Source organism: Schistocerca americana, chromosome 4 (genome assembly GCF_021461395.2).
Source record: "Schistocerca americana isolate TAMUIC-IGC-003095 chromosome 4, iqSchAmer2.1, whole genome shotgun sequence".
Lineage (NCBI taxonomy): Eukaryota > Metazoa > Arthropoda > Insecta > Orthoptera > Acrididae > Schistocerca > Schistocerca americana.
This window is the reverse complement of record NC_060122.1, coordinates 362,686,980-362,704,754: the sequence shown is the minus strand read 5'-3', so window position 1 is coordinate 362,704,754 and position 17,775 is coordinate 362,686,980. Positions and strand designations below refer to the sequence as shown.

Here is a 17,775-nt window from a genome sequence, read left to right as displayed (position 1 = left end):
TAAAACATATTCATAAGCTCTTCTAGTTCACAGAAATTCGTTCACTTCAGAGATAATTATTCTTTGTAGGTAGCATAATTATCGTTGGCATTGGTCAGATGTCTTTCAACTTTGCGAAATGTGTATGGTGTCTGATTACCATTTAGCTGTCAATAGAGCTCAAACCAACAGTTTTGTTCCGCTGTCGCCTACTTGAATGATGTGAATAGACCCGGCTGCAAATGGACAAATGTGCGTGTGGACGGAAATTGTTACCCGGTAAGTAGCCGTTTTAAACTAACAAATTTCCATTAGGTGAAAGGCTTCACAGTGTAGGCAGGGAATGCAGATCTACTGTATCTTGGTTGACAAATGGAGCTTGAAACGTAAACATGGGTAAGGAGTTTGGAAGCTTTCTACTTCAAAATTGATACCATACTTACGAAGGCCTGTTTTGTCGGATACTCGTATGTGATTTTTCAGATACTTGTTTTTGCCGTAGAGATGCGATGTGATGATGATCATTATTTTGAGCATTCTTCCACCACTAAGCCCTAGAATACCCTCATAGGTACTGAATTTGAATTAATGGACTATAAACTGATTATTTTCTCACTTAATAAAATGTATTTGCGGGTTTCGCGCTCAGTTGTATGCATAACGTACGGACTTCGTACATCAATCGAAACTCACATTCCCAGTGATATTAAAACGTAAGAAACATCTGTTAATTATATTTTGGGGAAAGTTTTTGTTACCTTTAGAACGAGTAACAGTAAATATTCTTTAATTGCAGCAACATTGAGATATTTGTGTGTGTGTGTGTGTGTGTGTGTGTGTGTGTGTGTGTGTGTGTGTGTGTATTGTGTGACTCCAGTGTTAAACATCTTAAGTTTAGGCCGTTTATTTGGGTATAATACACAACTAGACGCTTTCTTAAATTTTTGTACGACTTCTTTTCTGTACCATTAACTAACCTTCTCCCAAGTAGAAGTACAACCGTTTGAATGACGTCTTGCCTTTAAAAATTTTTGGCTCAATGTGAACGGAGTGTCTCTTTGTGCAATGAAAGCGAAGCTGGCATATCAGATCCAGCACGAAGTTGTCTATCTCCAATGTTCAATTGTGCTGAATAAATCAGAAACTGGGGCACGTGATTTACATCAGGACATTTGTCAAAAAAATTGACGTTCGGTAAATCGCTCTAGCAAAACCGCTTCAGACTTTAACATATAAACACAACAACGAAAATTGTTTCCGAAATTCGGTTTTTTCCGTCCGGAAGTTACGTATCACGTAAACATAGCGTGTCAGTGTCTCCCTACACGTCTAGTAGGCACAATGCTTTGCCACGTAACCAAAATTCCACACCATAGTGAGCTGTTAAGTGCTGCTGCTTTTTGTCCGAAGAAACAAAGCGAAAGTTGTGCCTTTACGGAACCAGTACCGTCAGCATTTCCCCATATAACACGTGTGGCTGTTAACGAGGTTACACATTGTAGCAAGGGTTATCCATTGTCGCAGCTAGTTAAGTTACACTTACGTGACAAAAGTCGTGGGATAGCGATGTGCACATATGCAGATGGCGGTGGTATCGGGCACACAAGATATAAAATGGCAGCGCATTGGTGGAGCTATCATTTGTACTCAGGTGATTCATTTGAAAACGTTTCCGAAGCGATTATGCTCGCACGACGGAAACTAACAGACCTAACAGACTTTGAACGCGGAATGGTATTGGCACTATAATCCGTTCATAATAAGAATAAACCTGATGTAAACATTGCACTATGTAGTCTTCCGCTGGATCCTAATTGGATTTCCGTTTCACGTGGGACTGCAGCCAAGCTGTCTGGAGTACTGTCAAGCACGATAATAAGGCTACGTTTTGTGCTGTGCGTTACGCGCACATCGACTTAGCGACAATACGGGACAACAGCTTTACCGGCGCATTCAACTTGGACGGCACTGGCCGGTCAGCTGGTACAGCTACCCTGCAGTGACGTGGACAGCTGCAGTTCACACATAAAGAGACGAGCAGAGGAGCAATAAAGCTTCGAATGTCATTTAATTTTTAAGCAGAATGAAATTATACAATGCAAATCTCCCACAATACGCTCCTTAGACGACTAGACGAAAACCGCAACACTTATCGTTTTTAGCTAAAGTACTATTGTAATTAAGTACAAAAATGATGAAAATTCCTGACATAAACCACAGGGTAATTTTTCTGCATAAGCTGTGTGTAACGTAAGAGAGTGTTGAAGGATTTCATCGTATAGTTAAATATTGAAGCCACTGAAGATATTACTTACAATCAGTCGTCTGGCAATCTCTTAGCTACTTCCTTATCCTAATCCGAGAAATATATTTCAGTTCTGGAAGTGTCACCTGCTACGCTGATAGCGAGCCTATTAACAACATAATCTACGAAGCCAACCAGGCGCAGCATTTTTTCTTCTTTTACGACGAGCCGTTCTACATGCTGCCAGCGCTCGGCAGTGACGTGTGAAAGATCTGCGTGCGTTAGTTCCAGCACGTCTGGCAGCTTAAGTCTCGTTACTTCTCGGTCCAAATCCCGCAGCTTGGCTCCATATCAGTTCTGTTGGGTTCATATTGTAATGGTGCAGTAGCAAATGTAAAAATACAGCATTTGTATGATGTGCTCGGTGCTGCGAAAATGTTTTTCACGTTTCTACGATACTTACCTACCTCTGGGGTATAAAACGATGGACATAGTCCAAATAAAGAGGATTTAATTTTCATTTTTGCCTTAAAATTAAATTGTTATGTTTTCTTAATTTTATCAACTTTTATGAACAGTCTTTCATAAAATACCGATAATTAAGAATTTGTATTTGAAATGGAAACAGGAATTTCGCGTCCACTATGTAATTAGAAACCAGAAGACTTGCAATATTCACTAAAAAAATTGATTATGAGTTTTATAATTACGAGCTCTAGGTATTTGAAATTGTACGAGAAAAAAAATCATCTGGCTTGATTCGCACCTAAGTGCGAACAATCGCATGTTGTTCAGAGTCCAGTACGCTACCGACTGCGCTTTTTTTTTAAAAAAATCTCATTTTGTTCTATATTGATCGTTGAATTTGTTCGTGGCGGACGTCCGATGACACTCGTTCAGGTTGTTCGTTGATCCCTTCACTCAGTTTTGTTTTATTACAGAGGGTATCTAAACCCTCTGACCGAACACGCTGAGCTACCGTGCCCGCTCGCTAAATGTTCGATGATGGAATCGCATGCTACTGACTGCACTAAACGTTCGATGTTGGAATCGTTACAAACTACGTTACATAGCTCCTTAGACGACTAGACGAAAACCGCAACACTTACCATTTTTAGCTAAGATATTATTGTAATTAAATACAAGAATGATAAAAATTCCTGACTTAAACCACAGGGTAATTTTTCTGCATAAGCTGTGAGTAACGTAAGAGAGTACTGAAGGAAAACTTCAAAGGCGGTTATCTCCATAAATTTATGAAAAACATTAAGTACAGCCTACTTCTCGGCACTTTATAACATATTCCGAAGTGTGTGTTTCACTACGGAACAGAAAGCAGCCTCAGCCATTTTCATACTGCGCATTAACAGCGCGACAATCAGAGCACAACACTGCAGGGGCTGTGACTGCACACGATTTTTAAAATAAAAACTACGTAACTAAAGCGCGATTAGGAAAAACGGTGATGGCTGTTAATACATTTGAATATCTTAAAGTTTCACTTAACGTAACTTAGTAATAAGATATCTAGTACACAAGTAGGACCTATTTCAAAGAGTGTAACAACACCAGTGTACGTGTGCTACGGCTTCTGACCAATCATCGCGTTTCTGTTTGTTTACATCAGGTTTATTCTTATGTTGAACGGATTATAGACGCTGCGACATTCCAAATTGGAAACTGTTAGGAAATTCAATGTTGCGAGATCCACAGTGTCAAAGATAGTGCCGAGAATACTAGATTTAAGGCATTACATCTCACAACGGACAACGCAGTGGCCAACGGCCTTCACTTCACGACCGAGAGCAGCGGCGTTTCCGTAGAGTTGTCAGTGCTAATAGACAAGCAATACTGAGTGATCTGACCGCAGAAGTCAATGTGAGACGTGCGGCGAGCGTATCCATTAGGACAGTGCAGCGAAAGATGGCGTTAATGGGCTATGGCAGCAGCGACCGACGCGGGTGCCTTTGCTAACAGCACGACAGCACCTCAACTGGGCTCGTGACAATGCCGGTGGGACCCTAAATGACTGGAAAACCATGGTCTGGTCAATTAAGCCCCTAATTCAGTTGGTAAGAGCTGGTGTTGGGATTGCAGTGTGGCGCAAACCAAACGAGGCCATGGGCTCAAGGTGTCAACAAGGCACTGTGCAAGCTGGTGGTGGCTGCATGAGGGTGTGGCCTGTGTTTACATGAAATGAAACCTATTATTGACTGGAAATGGTTATGTTTGGCTACTTTGAGACCATTTGTAGCCATTCATGGACTTCTTGTTCGCAAACAAAGATGAAATTTTTATGAATGACAATGCATCATGTCACCGGGCCCCACTTGTTCGCCATTTGCCATTGGTCTGAGGAACAAAGCCGGCCGGTGTGGCCGTGCGGTTCTAGGCGCGTCAGTCTGGAACCGCGTGCCCGCTACGGTCGCAGGTTCGAATCCTGCCTCGGGCATGGATGTGTGTGATGTCCTTAGGTTAGTTAGGTTTAAGTAGTTCTAAGTTCTAGGGGACTGATGACCACAGATGTTGAGTCCCATAGTGCTCAGAGCCATTTGAACCATTTGAAGAACAAAATGGTTCAAATGGCCCTGAGAACTATGGGACTTAACATCTGAGGTCATCAGGCCCCTAGAACTTAGAACTACTTAGACCTAACTAACCTAAGGACTAACACACATCTATGTCCGAGGCAGCATTCGAATCTGCGACCGTAGCGGTAGCGCGGTTCCACACTGAAGCTAATAGAACCGCTCGGCCACACCAGCCGGCGTCTGAAGAACATTCTGGACCATTGGAGGAAATGATTTGGCCACCCAGATCGCCCGACATGAATCCCATCGAACATTTACGGGATGTAATCTAGAGGTCAGTTCGTGCAGAATGTTCTGCAATTATAGATGGCCATAGAGCCAGCGTGGTTCAGTATCTCTGCAGAGGACTTCCAACGACTTCTTGAGTTCATTCCGTTTCGAGTTGCTGACCTACGCCGCGCATAAAGACGTCCGACATGATATTAGAAGGTCACGTTAGTGTTTATGTGTGACCCTCTTTAGGCAGCAGTACCAGCTAATAAAACTGTCCCGTTATGCTGAACAATAGGTTACGTGGGCATCGTCTTGCAATACAAGCAAGCGTAGAAATTCGTTTCTGGCAGTAGTTGTAGTCACACTTAAGATGCAATACTTATGCTCATACGGCAATATATTTGCCGTTACGATATGAGAATTAATTTCATGACTGCCAATAAGAACAACGTTAAAAAATTCGTGGGACAAGGAGAGGCAGGTTCCTTTTAATTACTGCAACCTCCATGCGTTTGAACCTGCTTACTGTAATCATGCCTACCACACACTTTACAATTTTTATTCCCCACGCTTTTTTCCCCATTTCGATTCAGTACCTCCTTCTTAGTTATTCGATATACCAGTCTAATAGACAGCATTCTTCTGTAGCACCTCATTTCAGGAATTTCTGTTCTCCTCTTCTCTGAACTTCTTATGGAGTACGTTTCAGTACCGCACGTGATTATACTAAAGACAAATATCTTCAGAAAAGACTTTATGATTCTTAAATTTACATTAGATGTTAAAAAATTTCTCCTTTGCAGAAATGTTTTTCTTGCTATTATGAATTTTATATCCTCTCAAATTTAGCCTTTACCCTTTATTTTGCTGCCCAAATAGCTAAATTGATCAACTACTTTTAATGTTTCATTTCCTAATCTAATTCCCACAGTATCGTCTGAATTAATTCGCCTCAGTATATTCCATTACCCTTGTTGATGTTTACTTTAATAAACACTTTTCAAGACAATAACCGTACAACTCATTTGCTCTTCTAAATCATTTACCGTCCCTGAGAGAATTCCAACGTCGTCGGCAAACCTCAATGTTTTATTTGTTCTCCCTGAAGTTTAATTCCCTTCCAGATTTCTGGTAGTCCCCACAACACATTCAAAACTCTCACTAAATATGTAATTGCTATAAAATGTAGGTTTCTTTTTCTTCAGTCTAGAAACGCCATAGGGTCAGTATCGCCTTGCACGTTCCTACATTTCTTCGGGACACAAACTGACCTTCCCCGAGGTCGGTTTCTACCAACTTTTCCAGTCTTCTGTAAACAGTTCATGTCAGTATTTTGTGACCACGACTTATTATACTGAAGGTGTGGTAGTATTCGCACCTTTAAAATGTAACAACATATAAAAACAAGTAGCATCGATATACGAGTATGAATAATAAATTCGATTGCTTGTAGTAAATTCTGATCACGTTTGTTAACTTTACATACAATCACCACATACTCTGAGTAACGACAAATCACCAGTTTGGAAAGAAGAAAATGTTGAAGTGGAAGCAAAAAGATCTAGAATCCTTACAATGTACTACGGCGATCTGTGAACAGAATTTCCGGACGATATACTGAATTTTTTTAGCATCACGGATAGTGATAAGTTTCCAATTTGGCGTTCCGTTCTTCAAGTCCTCTGAATTAGGATTCGCGTAGTTCATACTTCTTGGATTAGAACTGCTCTCAACCAGAAGTACGGTTCGAAAGATGTGGTGCAGTACATCGTAGTGGTATGTCCCTATGGGACCAAACTGCTGAAGTCATCGGTCCCTAGGTTTACACACTACTTAATCTAACTTAAACTAACTTACACTAAGTACAGCACACACACCCATGCCCGAAGAAGGTCTCGAACCTCCGACGGGGTGAATCGCGCGAACCGTGGAAGGCTCCCAAGACCACGCTTTTGCTCCGCGCGGCGGTGCAGCACATAAATGACGTTGTAAATATAGGCTTACTGGTAGCGTCGGTAGCATTGTTAGCAAAAGAAACATAAATGACTGTATGAGAGAGTAACTGGTTTTTGTTTAGTTGTTTTGCACTTAATTAGAACCGCACATCGTTCTTTGTTAGTCCATTGTACATTTTATGTCCTTACAAAATATAAATTGCATTTTATAAGTAGAAAATATTATCTGCCCGTGTAACGTCTGCATTTTTATGTAAACAAAGCAGTTACTTTACAAACAAGTACAGTTTACATGTACATGTACAAACACAAAAAGCCTACGTAATTGTTGTTTTGTAGTCAGTAGAACATTCTTCATCATGATCAAAGGCAAGAGTTTCCTGCTACTATTGATAAATGCAGAAGTTGTTTAGCAATAACAGAAACTTGTTTTATATAACCTCCATGAAGTAACTAAGCGATGTTTGATATGTTTTTGTTTTGCATTTTTTTTAATTTTACCTTTTTGAGGAAATGACATATTCTAGCAGTATATGAGAAAACTGTATTTTTTAAATTTTTACTACAACATTCCTTAGTTTCACGGTGCATATCAACAGTTTTCGAATGACACCTGTATTAAACAATAACTTTTAATTTTGCTATAATTTATGATTATTTTTAAGTAACAGACAGGGGGATAACTATGTAGACCAAAAAAGTTCTATGTTATGCGGCCGGCCGGAGTGGCCGAGCTGTTCTAGGCGCTACGGTCTGGAACCGCGCGACCGATACGGTTGCAGGTTCGAATCCTGCCTCGGGCATGGGTGTGTGTGCTGTCCTTAGATTAGTTAGGTTTAAGTAGTTCTAAGTTCTAGGGGACTGATGACCTCAGAAGTTAAGTCCCATAGTGCTCAGAGCCATTTGAACCATTTTGAACCTTGGGTTATGCGGCCCTTTACACAGTATACCCACACACAGTTTCTAGACAGTCACTGCTTCCAGTATCTAGGAGAATCTAGTAAGACACTGATCGTATACGTAAACAAAGCGATCGAAATGAGTTAACGCCCATAAAGGTATGCAACACAATATACAGGTAACGCAGTTACGATCTTAACTGATCAAAGCTACTAGGAAAACTACCGCTGTTTACCGTTAATTACCGTAGTCTACGGTAGTTTTACAGCTCTAGTTTGGATATTTTTTTTCAAACATTAGCGCTCCCGACGTAGCGTTGAGTGCTGCAGCCTGCCTGTCTGTCCCCTATCCGCTCGACGCGGTATCTCTACCAGGAGCTGTTTGTAAACACGTGTGTCGAAAGGCCCTGCCGTGGTTCCCCTGGTCGCGCGCGCCTGATGCAACGACCTGTTGCTCCGTGTTATCACCGACTGGTGACCACAAAACATCCTGCTTTGTCTGCGCGTCCATAAACTGATCCACGTTCAGTAAGACACAAGAAGTTGGCCGCCTCAAAGACTTCAGCCTCTGGAGTACTAATTTGGTGCAAGCTTCGATTGTTGGACATTCTTTTCTCTTCGTTCTAAATCAGTGGTTCCCAATTTGGGGGTAATTACCCATTAGGGATAAAACGAAAATTTCTGGGGGATAAAAACCACCGTGTTCAACTGATTTTCGGTCACGAAAGTAAATTATCTTTAAAGACCATTTCTGTTATCGCAGTTTGTGCCGCTGTAACACTGATTGCATAAATCACCAAATATATATTTTTTAAATACTAGAGATATTTACGTCAGAAAAATGGGGACTAATACATCGCACATTCGTAAGTATCTCTTTAAAATGCTTTTTTCTGAGTAACAGATAGTTCCACCAATAAACTAGAAATTGCTTCATTATTTACTTCGCAGCAATAAACGAACTAATTGACAGCTCAGTAGCTACGTAATGGTTACTCCACTGGTATTACAACTGTAAGAAACATGGGCAAAATTTGTGATCCGTTGCATATAATCTCCCCATGTTAGGTCTAAACTGAAAATAACAGTAGGGAACCAACACTTTAACAGCGTATGTCTCTGGTAAGCATTCTGGCATTGTTCTTGTTCTCAGCAAGGGTGACCCAAGCTGTTGGGGTTTAAATTACGCGAAGCATAGAGAAACAAGATTCCGCCACACAAAACTTTAACTAGGCGTAAACGTGCCTGGTTTGATTTTGGAGAGAGTATCCTTCGTACTGCATTTGGTGCTTTAACTAGTCAAGATGTACTGGAAGTTAAAGGCGAAATATTAGCTCTTGAACAACAGTCCAGTACAAATTCAACTAACATCTGTAATGAAATTATCCCATTAAAGAATATGCAAAGAACCATTACTAACCACACAGTTTTCATTGAAAAGATTGTAAAGCAATTTATCTCACACTTCCATGTAATTCGTAATGAAACGAACGCAAATATCCAAGAACTATTCCAAGGGTTAAATGCTGTGAGTGCACACTTAAAACCCTTTTTTGTTAAGAATTACTGATAGTTTATCTAATGCTATAATTGATGCCTTTACCTTAAGAACAGACTTAGAAAGTAGTTCAAATGATTGTTTGAGCAGTGTACTAATACATACAGAACAATTTTTACAGATCCTACTATCAATCGAACGAAAGCTAGGTGCAACATATACTACGATTTACCCTGTTAACTCTTACAATTTAGATGCTTACAACAAGTTAACCACCACACACTCTTTAATGATTGAAGATGAATTAGCTGTTATTGTTTCTATACCCATAGCTACATCAGAGCATAATTTTTTAAATGTATAAGACTTATACTTACCCTGTGAAATGGAAACAGGCAAGTATTCATGTAAAGTACGTACGAAATGATTATCTTTTGATCAGCAAGGATCGAAGATATTTTGTGTTCCTAAATGTAAACGATTTGCATATGTGTAAACGTAGTCGTAAGTTAATTTGCCCTGAGTCGGCAGTATTCTTAGATAGTAGAGTGTACAGCTGTGAGAAAGAATTGTTTATGAATCATCCCCCAAGATATGATTGCCCTAGAATTTTAATGCATCTTTATCATCCATTTCTTAAACGAAGTTCTGAAGGTATAATTTTCTCATTTAACTCCACCCTTGATGCCACATTTACAAGTAAAAATTACGATACACTTGAGCTACCCTTTACACTCAAATTGAATAATAGTGGATTAATCTTGAATACCACACATTGTGATTTATCATGTGAACTATTTGATATGGCTAGTGTATTGCCAACTACATTTCATGCAACTGGACATTTACCACTAATGAGAATGTTATCTGTTTATTACAATGATTCATACATATTAACATATGGAAAGCATTCCTTATCAAGTTTTTCTAAAGATAATGATTTAATTTAGGATATCCATGAAAATGTAATATCTTCCAATAATGAGTTAAACTTCATTGAAGCAGCAAATAGAATTAAGTCCTTCGATTCATCCAGTAATGTTAACGCATACTTGATTGTCAGTATTGTGTTTTTATTGCTTTTTTTAATCTGGCCTTTGTCAACAGCATTTTTCATGTATGAAATTGTCATCCTGAAAGCTCGCTTCTCTGTGGCTGCAAATGAAATACATGTTGCAATGCTTTCTGATGCCACGAATGGCGAAATAGATTCATACCGCCCAAGGAGGTCGTTTTGAGCCAAGCCACCTATGGTTGCTCTTTTTCTCTGGGGGGAGTGATGTAAGGTTCTACGGGTTGCACGTAGCCGTACAGTACGTAATACGCGCTCGCCAGCCGACCTATCTTGGAATGCTGACAGTTTGCTAGGTCAGTAGACGAGTGTCCGTCCGCAGTGTACTACAGGAGAGTAAGCCACTGGCCGCCGTCCGCAGCGCCCCATATAACTAGCGCGGCCTCGGGCGCGACTACGTCTCTTTTCTTAGCACACCATGGAGCCTTTCGATACGACCGCAATGAGCCGGTGTTAGGATGTCAGACACAGTGACGATGGGTGCGCGTAGCGTGCGTGTTTTATAATCAGTCTTTTGTTAATAAACTGTTTAAACTTACTTCTCGGTGTTCGCGTATTATGTACCTCAGGGACCCACTGCTTACGAATCCTGACAAATATTTCATGTAATTATCATCCGGGGGGTAACAACACAAACAACCTCCTCATAAATAAATTCGGCTGCACCATACATTAAGCGCATATCTACAAGTTCCTGTAACGAGAACACGCCATGTTTAACAACTGCAAACAGTGCTAAACTCTACTGTGAACGCAGTCTTCAGTGTTGTTTTTTTGCTATGTAGCCCCAACGATAGAGAAACGCAATCAGTTAACAAACAAATGCTCCAAACTCATTGGACACTCAAGACCTGTAATCAACTGAAACATTATTTTTATTTGGAAATACTTAGTTTACCGTTGGCATAATTTTGAGCTCAAGTATTTGGAACACAATGCATACAGTGTATCTCATTAACATAAACATTTCAAATACGCTTTATGATCAAAACTATCCGGACACCTATCGACGCCGGTCGCTGTGGCCGAGCGGTTCTAGGCGCTTTAGTCTGGAACCGCGCGACTGCTACGGTCGCGGGTTCGAATCCTGCCTTGGGCATGGATGTGTTGATGTCCTTAGGTTAGTTAGGTTTAAGTAGTTCTAAGCTCTAGGGACTGGTGACCACAGATTTTAAGTCCCATAGTGCTCAGAGCCATTTGAACCTATCGACGAACATTAACGTGAGGTGTGTTCATCATTCGCCTTTATGACAGCTTGAACTCTGCTGGGAACACATTTTGTGAGGCTTTTGATTGTCTGTGGAGGAAAGGCAGCCCATTCTTCCTCAAGAGCTCAAACCAGTGGTGCTGGACGCTTGGGCATGGAGCGAAGACGCTTGGGCATGGAGCGAAGCCGACGTTGTGATTCGTTCCACAGCAGTTCTATTGGGTTCACGTCTGCAGCACTGTGGAAATATCAGTCCATTTCAGAAATGTTGTTGTCCACAAACCACTGACTCAAAGCCACTGCTTTATGACAGGGTGCATTTTCATGCTGGAACAGTCATCGTCTCCGAACTGTTGCTCTCCCGTACACAGTTTAGTTTACTCGGCTGTAAAATGTGTTCATGTGCTTCAGAATTTAGTGGTTCCTGAAGTGCAATAAGTGGACCATCCCTTAACCACGGTAAACACCCTAATACTCTAACTCCATCCTCCTCCACGCTTACTCCGAAACCACGCTGCTGCTATGGTCGCAGGTTCGAATCCTACCTCGGGCATGGATGTGTGTGATGTCCTTAGGTTAGTTAGGTTTAAGTAGTTCTAAGTCTAGGGGACTGATGACCTCAGATGTTAAGTCCCATAGTGCTTGGAGCCATTTGAACGATTTTTCCTCCACGCTTCACTATTGGCACTGTGCATGATGGCACCTAACGTGCTCCAGAAATTCGCGCAGTTCAAACTCTTCCATCGGATTTCCACAGGATATAGCTTGATTCATCACTCCAAATCACTCGTTTCCAGTCATTCACTGTCCATCGGTGTCGCTCTTTACTTCATCTCAAACGTCGTTTAACACTGAATAGAGAAACGTTTGGCTTATGACGAGCTGCTTGACCATTGTACCCCGTTCTCTGTAACTTCCTAAACGCAATCATTGCACCAGCTGCGCTGCTGTTAAAACTTTCGAAGTCACAAGTGATTGCTCGAAGGCCTCTGTTCGTCAGTGCATGAGCTATGCCTGATCTTGTTTTATCTGTGTTTGTTTCTCCCCATTTACACTTAACGATCACATCACCAGCAGTCAACTTGGGCAGCCTTAGAAAGGTTGAAAGGTCGGTGATGAATTCGTTACTCAGGTGACGTCCAATGACTTGTCTACGGTCAGAGTCACTGAGCTATCCTAATAGACCAATTCTGCTGATACCGCTTCTCTGCCGATAATACTATACTCCCCGCTTCCTTTTATATTGGCGGGGGCATCTCTCTTGATAACTTAGTGGCCAATTCCACATTACGTAGGGGTACACGGTGACATTTTATCGGATAATGTTCCGCAGTAACACTTCAATATCTCCAACAACTGACTGTACATCAAGTAGAGAGTCTTTTATTGTACGGCCAATGCGCATAACATCTTACTCCGAGATAATGAAAAAACTATTTTTTTTATAAACGGAGTGCTGTGGTTTCTCGGACAGTATCGGAGAGATTTTGGAAAGAGTGGAGTAGTGATGAATTGGCTGTTCACATTCGGTGATATTTTTGCTGGTAAAATTGTAACGAAATTTGCTAAGTATAAAAACTGAGTCTGTTGGGATAAGTGGTACTTTAATTTTCCTAATTGCGAAAACACACAATGATAAGATACAACCTATGCTGAGGAATCACCATAGACTTCACATTTAGTACGTTTCCATGTCTTAAACAAAGACCTGAAGTAACCGGCCGGAGTGGCCGAGCGGTTCTAGGCGCTACAGTCTGGAACCGCGCGACTGCTACGGTCGCAGGTTCGAATCCTGCCTCGGGCATGGATGTATGTGATGTCCTTAGGTTAGTTAGGTTTAAGTAGTTCTAAGTTCTAGGGGACTGATGACCTCAGAAGTTAAGTCCCATAGTGCTCAGAACCATTTGAACCATTTTTTGAAGACCTCAACTCTAACAAGCTGTTTCCCAGGCACCTGTTGTCTCACTTAACTTACAAAAGATTTTCGGTCACAGTAACGGACAGGAACTATTTCTAAAGTTACTTCATTGATACTCGCAACATTTATTTATCGTGTTTCAGAAGCACTTGCGTTTTGTTTTAACAAACGATTTAATTGTTTAAGGGCTTTCAGAAGTTCTTTCAAACAGAAGTGTTAGACAGGCCAACGTTGGAAAAACTTTATTGCTGAAAATACCTTGTTCTTATGTTTTTTAGTGTGGGAAATCCAAATATGATACTTAAAAAACGGTATCACCCACCATTCCTTCACATTTTACAGTTAAATTTATTAAATTAAGCGATTTTAAAAATTATTAACAGCTTTTATACAAAACTTCCTGGCAGATTAAAACTGTGTGCCCGACCGAGACTCTAACTCGGGACCTTTGCCTTTCGCGGGCAAGTGCTCTACCATCTGAGCTACCAAAGCACGACTCACGCCCGGTCCTCACAGCTTTACTTCTGCCAGTATCTCGTCTCCTACCTTCCAAACTTTACAGAAGCTCTCCTGAGAACCTTGCAGAAGTAGCACTCCTGAAAGAAAGGATATTGCGGAGACATGGCTTAGCCACAGCCTGGGGAATGTTTCCAGAATGAGATTTTCACTCTGCAGCGGAGTGTGCGCTGATATGAAACTTCCTGGCAGATTAAAACCGTGTGCCCGACCGAGACTCGAAGGAGAACTTCTGTAAAGTTTGGAAGGTAGGAGACGAGATACTGGCAGAAGTAAAGCTGTGAGGACCGGGCGTGAGTCGTGCTTCGGTAGCTCAGATGGTAGAGCACTTGCCCGCGAAAGGCAAAGCTCCCGAGTTCGAGTCTCGGTCTGGTACACAGTTTTAATCTGCCAGGAAGTTTCATATCAGCGCACACTCCGCTGCAGAGTGAAAATCTCATTCTGGGAACATTCCCCAGGCTGTGGCTAAGCCATGTCTCCGCAGTATCCTTTCTTTCAGTAGTGCTAGTTCTGCAAGGTTCGCAGGAGAGCTTCTGTAAAGTTTGGAAGGTAGGAGACGAGATACTGGCAGAAGTAGAGCTGTGAGGACCGGGAGTGAGTCGTGCTTTGGTAGCTCAGATGGTAGAGCACTTGCCCGCGAAAGGCAAAGGTCCCGAGTTCGAGTCTCGGTCGGGCACACAGTTTTAATCTGCCAGGATGTTTCATATCAGCGCACACTCCGCTGCAGAGAGAAAATCTCATTCTGGAAGCTTTTATACAGTTATAATAATTTAAAAATGAGGTCTAATGAATCTAGATGACGTTGGTAGCACTGCTGATAAACATTTGCTGCCAAAAAAGTCGATTTTATTATTGTGTTAACTGATGGTGTTTTGTTTACTGTCAACCCAACCTCATTTTCCCTTTTCCTCTACATGTGCTCAGTACAATATCTAATCATGGTTGTAAAAACTCTGCTGACAGTTTTTGTTATATCTGCGGTGAATTTGTGATCAGAAAATACTAAAGAAACATTACATACTCTTTGAAAAAGGTTTATCTATCATTCTTTGTATCTAAACTTGTTGATCAAGATAAATCTTGGGTTTCGCATAAGGTATGTTATGTGTGTGTTGAAGATCAGAGAAAATGGTCCAAACAGGAGATAAAAGCCTTTAGATTTGCTGTTCCTATGATACGGAGGGAGCCAAGAAATCATTCCGATGATTGCTACTTTTGCAGTGTTGATATTACTGGTCATAATTCGAAAACCAAGAAGGTAATAAGCTACCCTAACCTTCGGTCCGCCATCCGACCAGTAGGGCGTAGTGTAGACTTGCTGGTTCCTGAGGCACCAGATGATTTAAATTCTATTCCAACAGAAGAATTTTCTGATGTACAATGTGATTTAGATGAACCAGATGATGATGAATTCCATTGTAACACAGAAAATCTAGAGCCCAAATTGTTTGCTCAGACCGAGCTAAACGATTCGGTTAGGAATCTGGGCTTAATGAAAGATAAAGCTGAATTGCTTGGCTCTAAATTAAAAGAAAAGAACTTGTTGGCAGTTGGAACCAGTACATACATGTGTAGAAAGAAAGATCAGGAATTTTCCAAGTTTTTTCAACAAGAAGGTGATTTAGTGTACTGCTCAGACATTCCCGGTCTGATGAATGAGTTTAGTATACAATATTGAATACAAAAAGGAAGACTGGAGGCTGTTCATTGATTCATCCAAAACTAGTTTAAAGGTTATTTCATTACACAATGGTAACGTGCATGCATCTATACCTGCTGGACATTCTCTACCTATGACAGAAAGCTATGAAAATCTAGAAATAGTGCTAAATAAAATAGGTTAGTCTGCTCATGGTTGGATGATATGTGGCGATCTAAAAATAACATGCACGCTCCCTGGTCAGCAAGGTGGCTTTACCAAATTTCCGTGTTTCTTGTGTGAATGGGACAGTAGGGCTAAAGATCAACACTGGTGCAGAAAGAACTGACCTGTGAGGGAGTCTTTAAAACCTGGTGAGAAGAACATTCTACGCAAAAACCTTGTAGATCCAAAAAACGTACTCCTACCGCCTCTACATCTAGTTAGGCCTAATGAAATAGTTTGTAAAGGCTTTGCCTAAAGATGGACCATGTTTTAAGTATCTCTGGCAAAAGTATCCACACATTTCAGAAGCTAAACTAAAAGAACGCATCTTTGTCGGACCTGACATTAGAAAATTGATGTCTGATGTTAACTTGGAATCCACAATGATCTTAAAAGAGAAAGAAGCATCGGTATCATTCAAGCACGTCGTTACAAAGTTCTTAGGACATGAAAAAGACCCAGAATATGTTTCTATTATAGCTACAGTGTTAAAGAAGTTTAAAACTTTAGGATGTTTAATGAGCCTGAAAGTTCACTTTTTGAGAGGTCACCTTGATAACTTCCCGGACAATGTTGGAGATGTTAATGAGGAGCAAGGACAGCGTTTTCATCAGTACATTAAAGTGATGGAAAAATGCTACCAAGGCCGTTGGAACACCAACATGATGGGGGACTACCGTTGGTCACTTCACCGAGAAGTTCAGCAAGCGACTCATAGTAGAAACTGCTACACAACAAGCTTCAAAGAAAAAAGAAACAAAGCAAACCAATTCTAGCTGACAAGTGAAACGTCTGTTAACACATATCATTGTTTTAAGTAGCTTACTGTAAATATAAACCATGCGCTTATGTTGTAACAAAGCGTTTCATTAATTTCCCCGTTTACCGAAGATTTTTATATTATATAGTAAAAAGCATATTGCTCGAAAACTATGGGTGATACAAAAAACTAAGGCTAGATTTGGATTCAGCTCATAACAATCTGTAAAGATCAGCTATCAATGAAAAAGAAGTTTTCCAAAAAAAAAAAAAAAAAAAAAAAAAATTTCGTTGGCCTGTGTTATTATTCAACATTCGTTATTCCGAAAATATAGATAAGTGAAGTGCTTATTTAAACTTTAAAAGACCCTGCTCGTATGTAATGTATCAGTGCATAGGGTTTCTTTCCTAAGAGCGTCTGCGGTCTACCAACTGAAAATCAGTGTAGCCGATACAAGTAACATGGGTTCTAAACCCACATAGGCTGCACTTCCTTTTTACTTGTACTCCATTTTACATTTCGTTTTTGTAATTAATGTAAATCAAATACTACATTTACGTAACTGAATCGAATAAGATACTTAAAATTTTAATGAAATGTGGGTTGAGCAGAAATCGCAACAAATATGTTCCGATTTTAACTGAATCTGGAAGATAAGATTTTTTTATTTTGCAGTCAAACAAAACTAAATGTGACAAAAGCGGAAAAAATGAATTAGGAAAAGTGCAATGATCGTATTATTTTTTACCTTTGCGTCACAGCTGACCATTACTACTATTATAGATATGTTTCTGTAGTAGTTCTAGCAGTCAAACTGCAAATGCAGATCTCCGCTCTTATCCTTACTAACTATTCACATTACAGTTTCCTAAGTGTACTCGCAGTACGTTACAGTTTTTGTTTACATGTGAAACACTTCCGAACCACTGAACAAACGATCCAGCGTCAAAATCGATCGTGAAGTCACCAAATACATGCAATCAATACAGGAATGGCCGAATTTGATGTCGTTCGGACTTAGATCCGCGGGTACACTACACACGTCATGACCTCACGCC

The 17,775-nt window shown here is 40.6% G+C and overlaps 2 protein-coding genes across 2 annotated transcripts in view; one reads left to right on the top strand and one right to left on the bottom strand.

The window, feature by feature from the left end:
• Positions 1–17,775, top strand: part of LOC124613483 (calcium/calmodulin-dependent 3',5'-cyclic nucleotide phosphodiesterase 1-like) — a 543,028-nt gene that overhangs the window by 136,143 nt on the left and 389,110 nt on the right. The window lies entirely within an intron of this gene.
• LOC124613024 overlaps positions 1–17,775 on the bottom strand; it is a 29,358-nt gene that overhangs the window by 11,386 nt on the left and 197 nt on the right. The gene's annotated exons all lie outside the window — the stretch shown is intronic.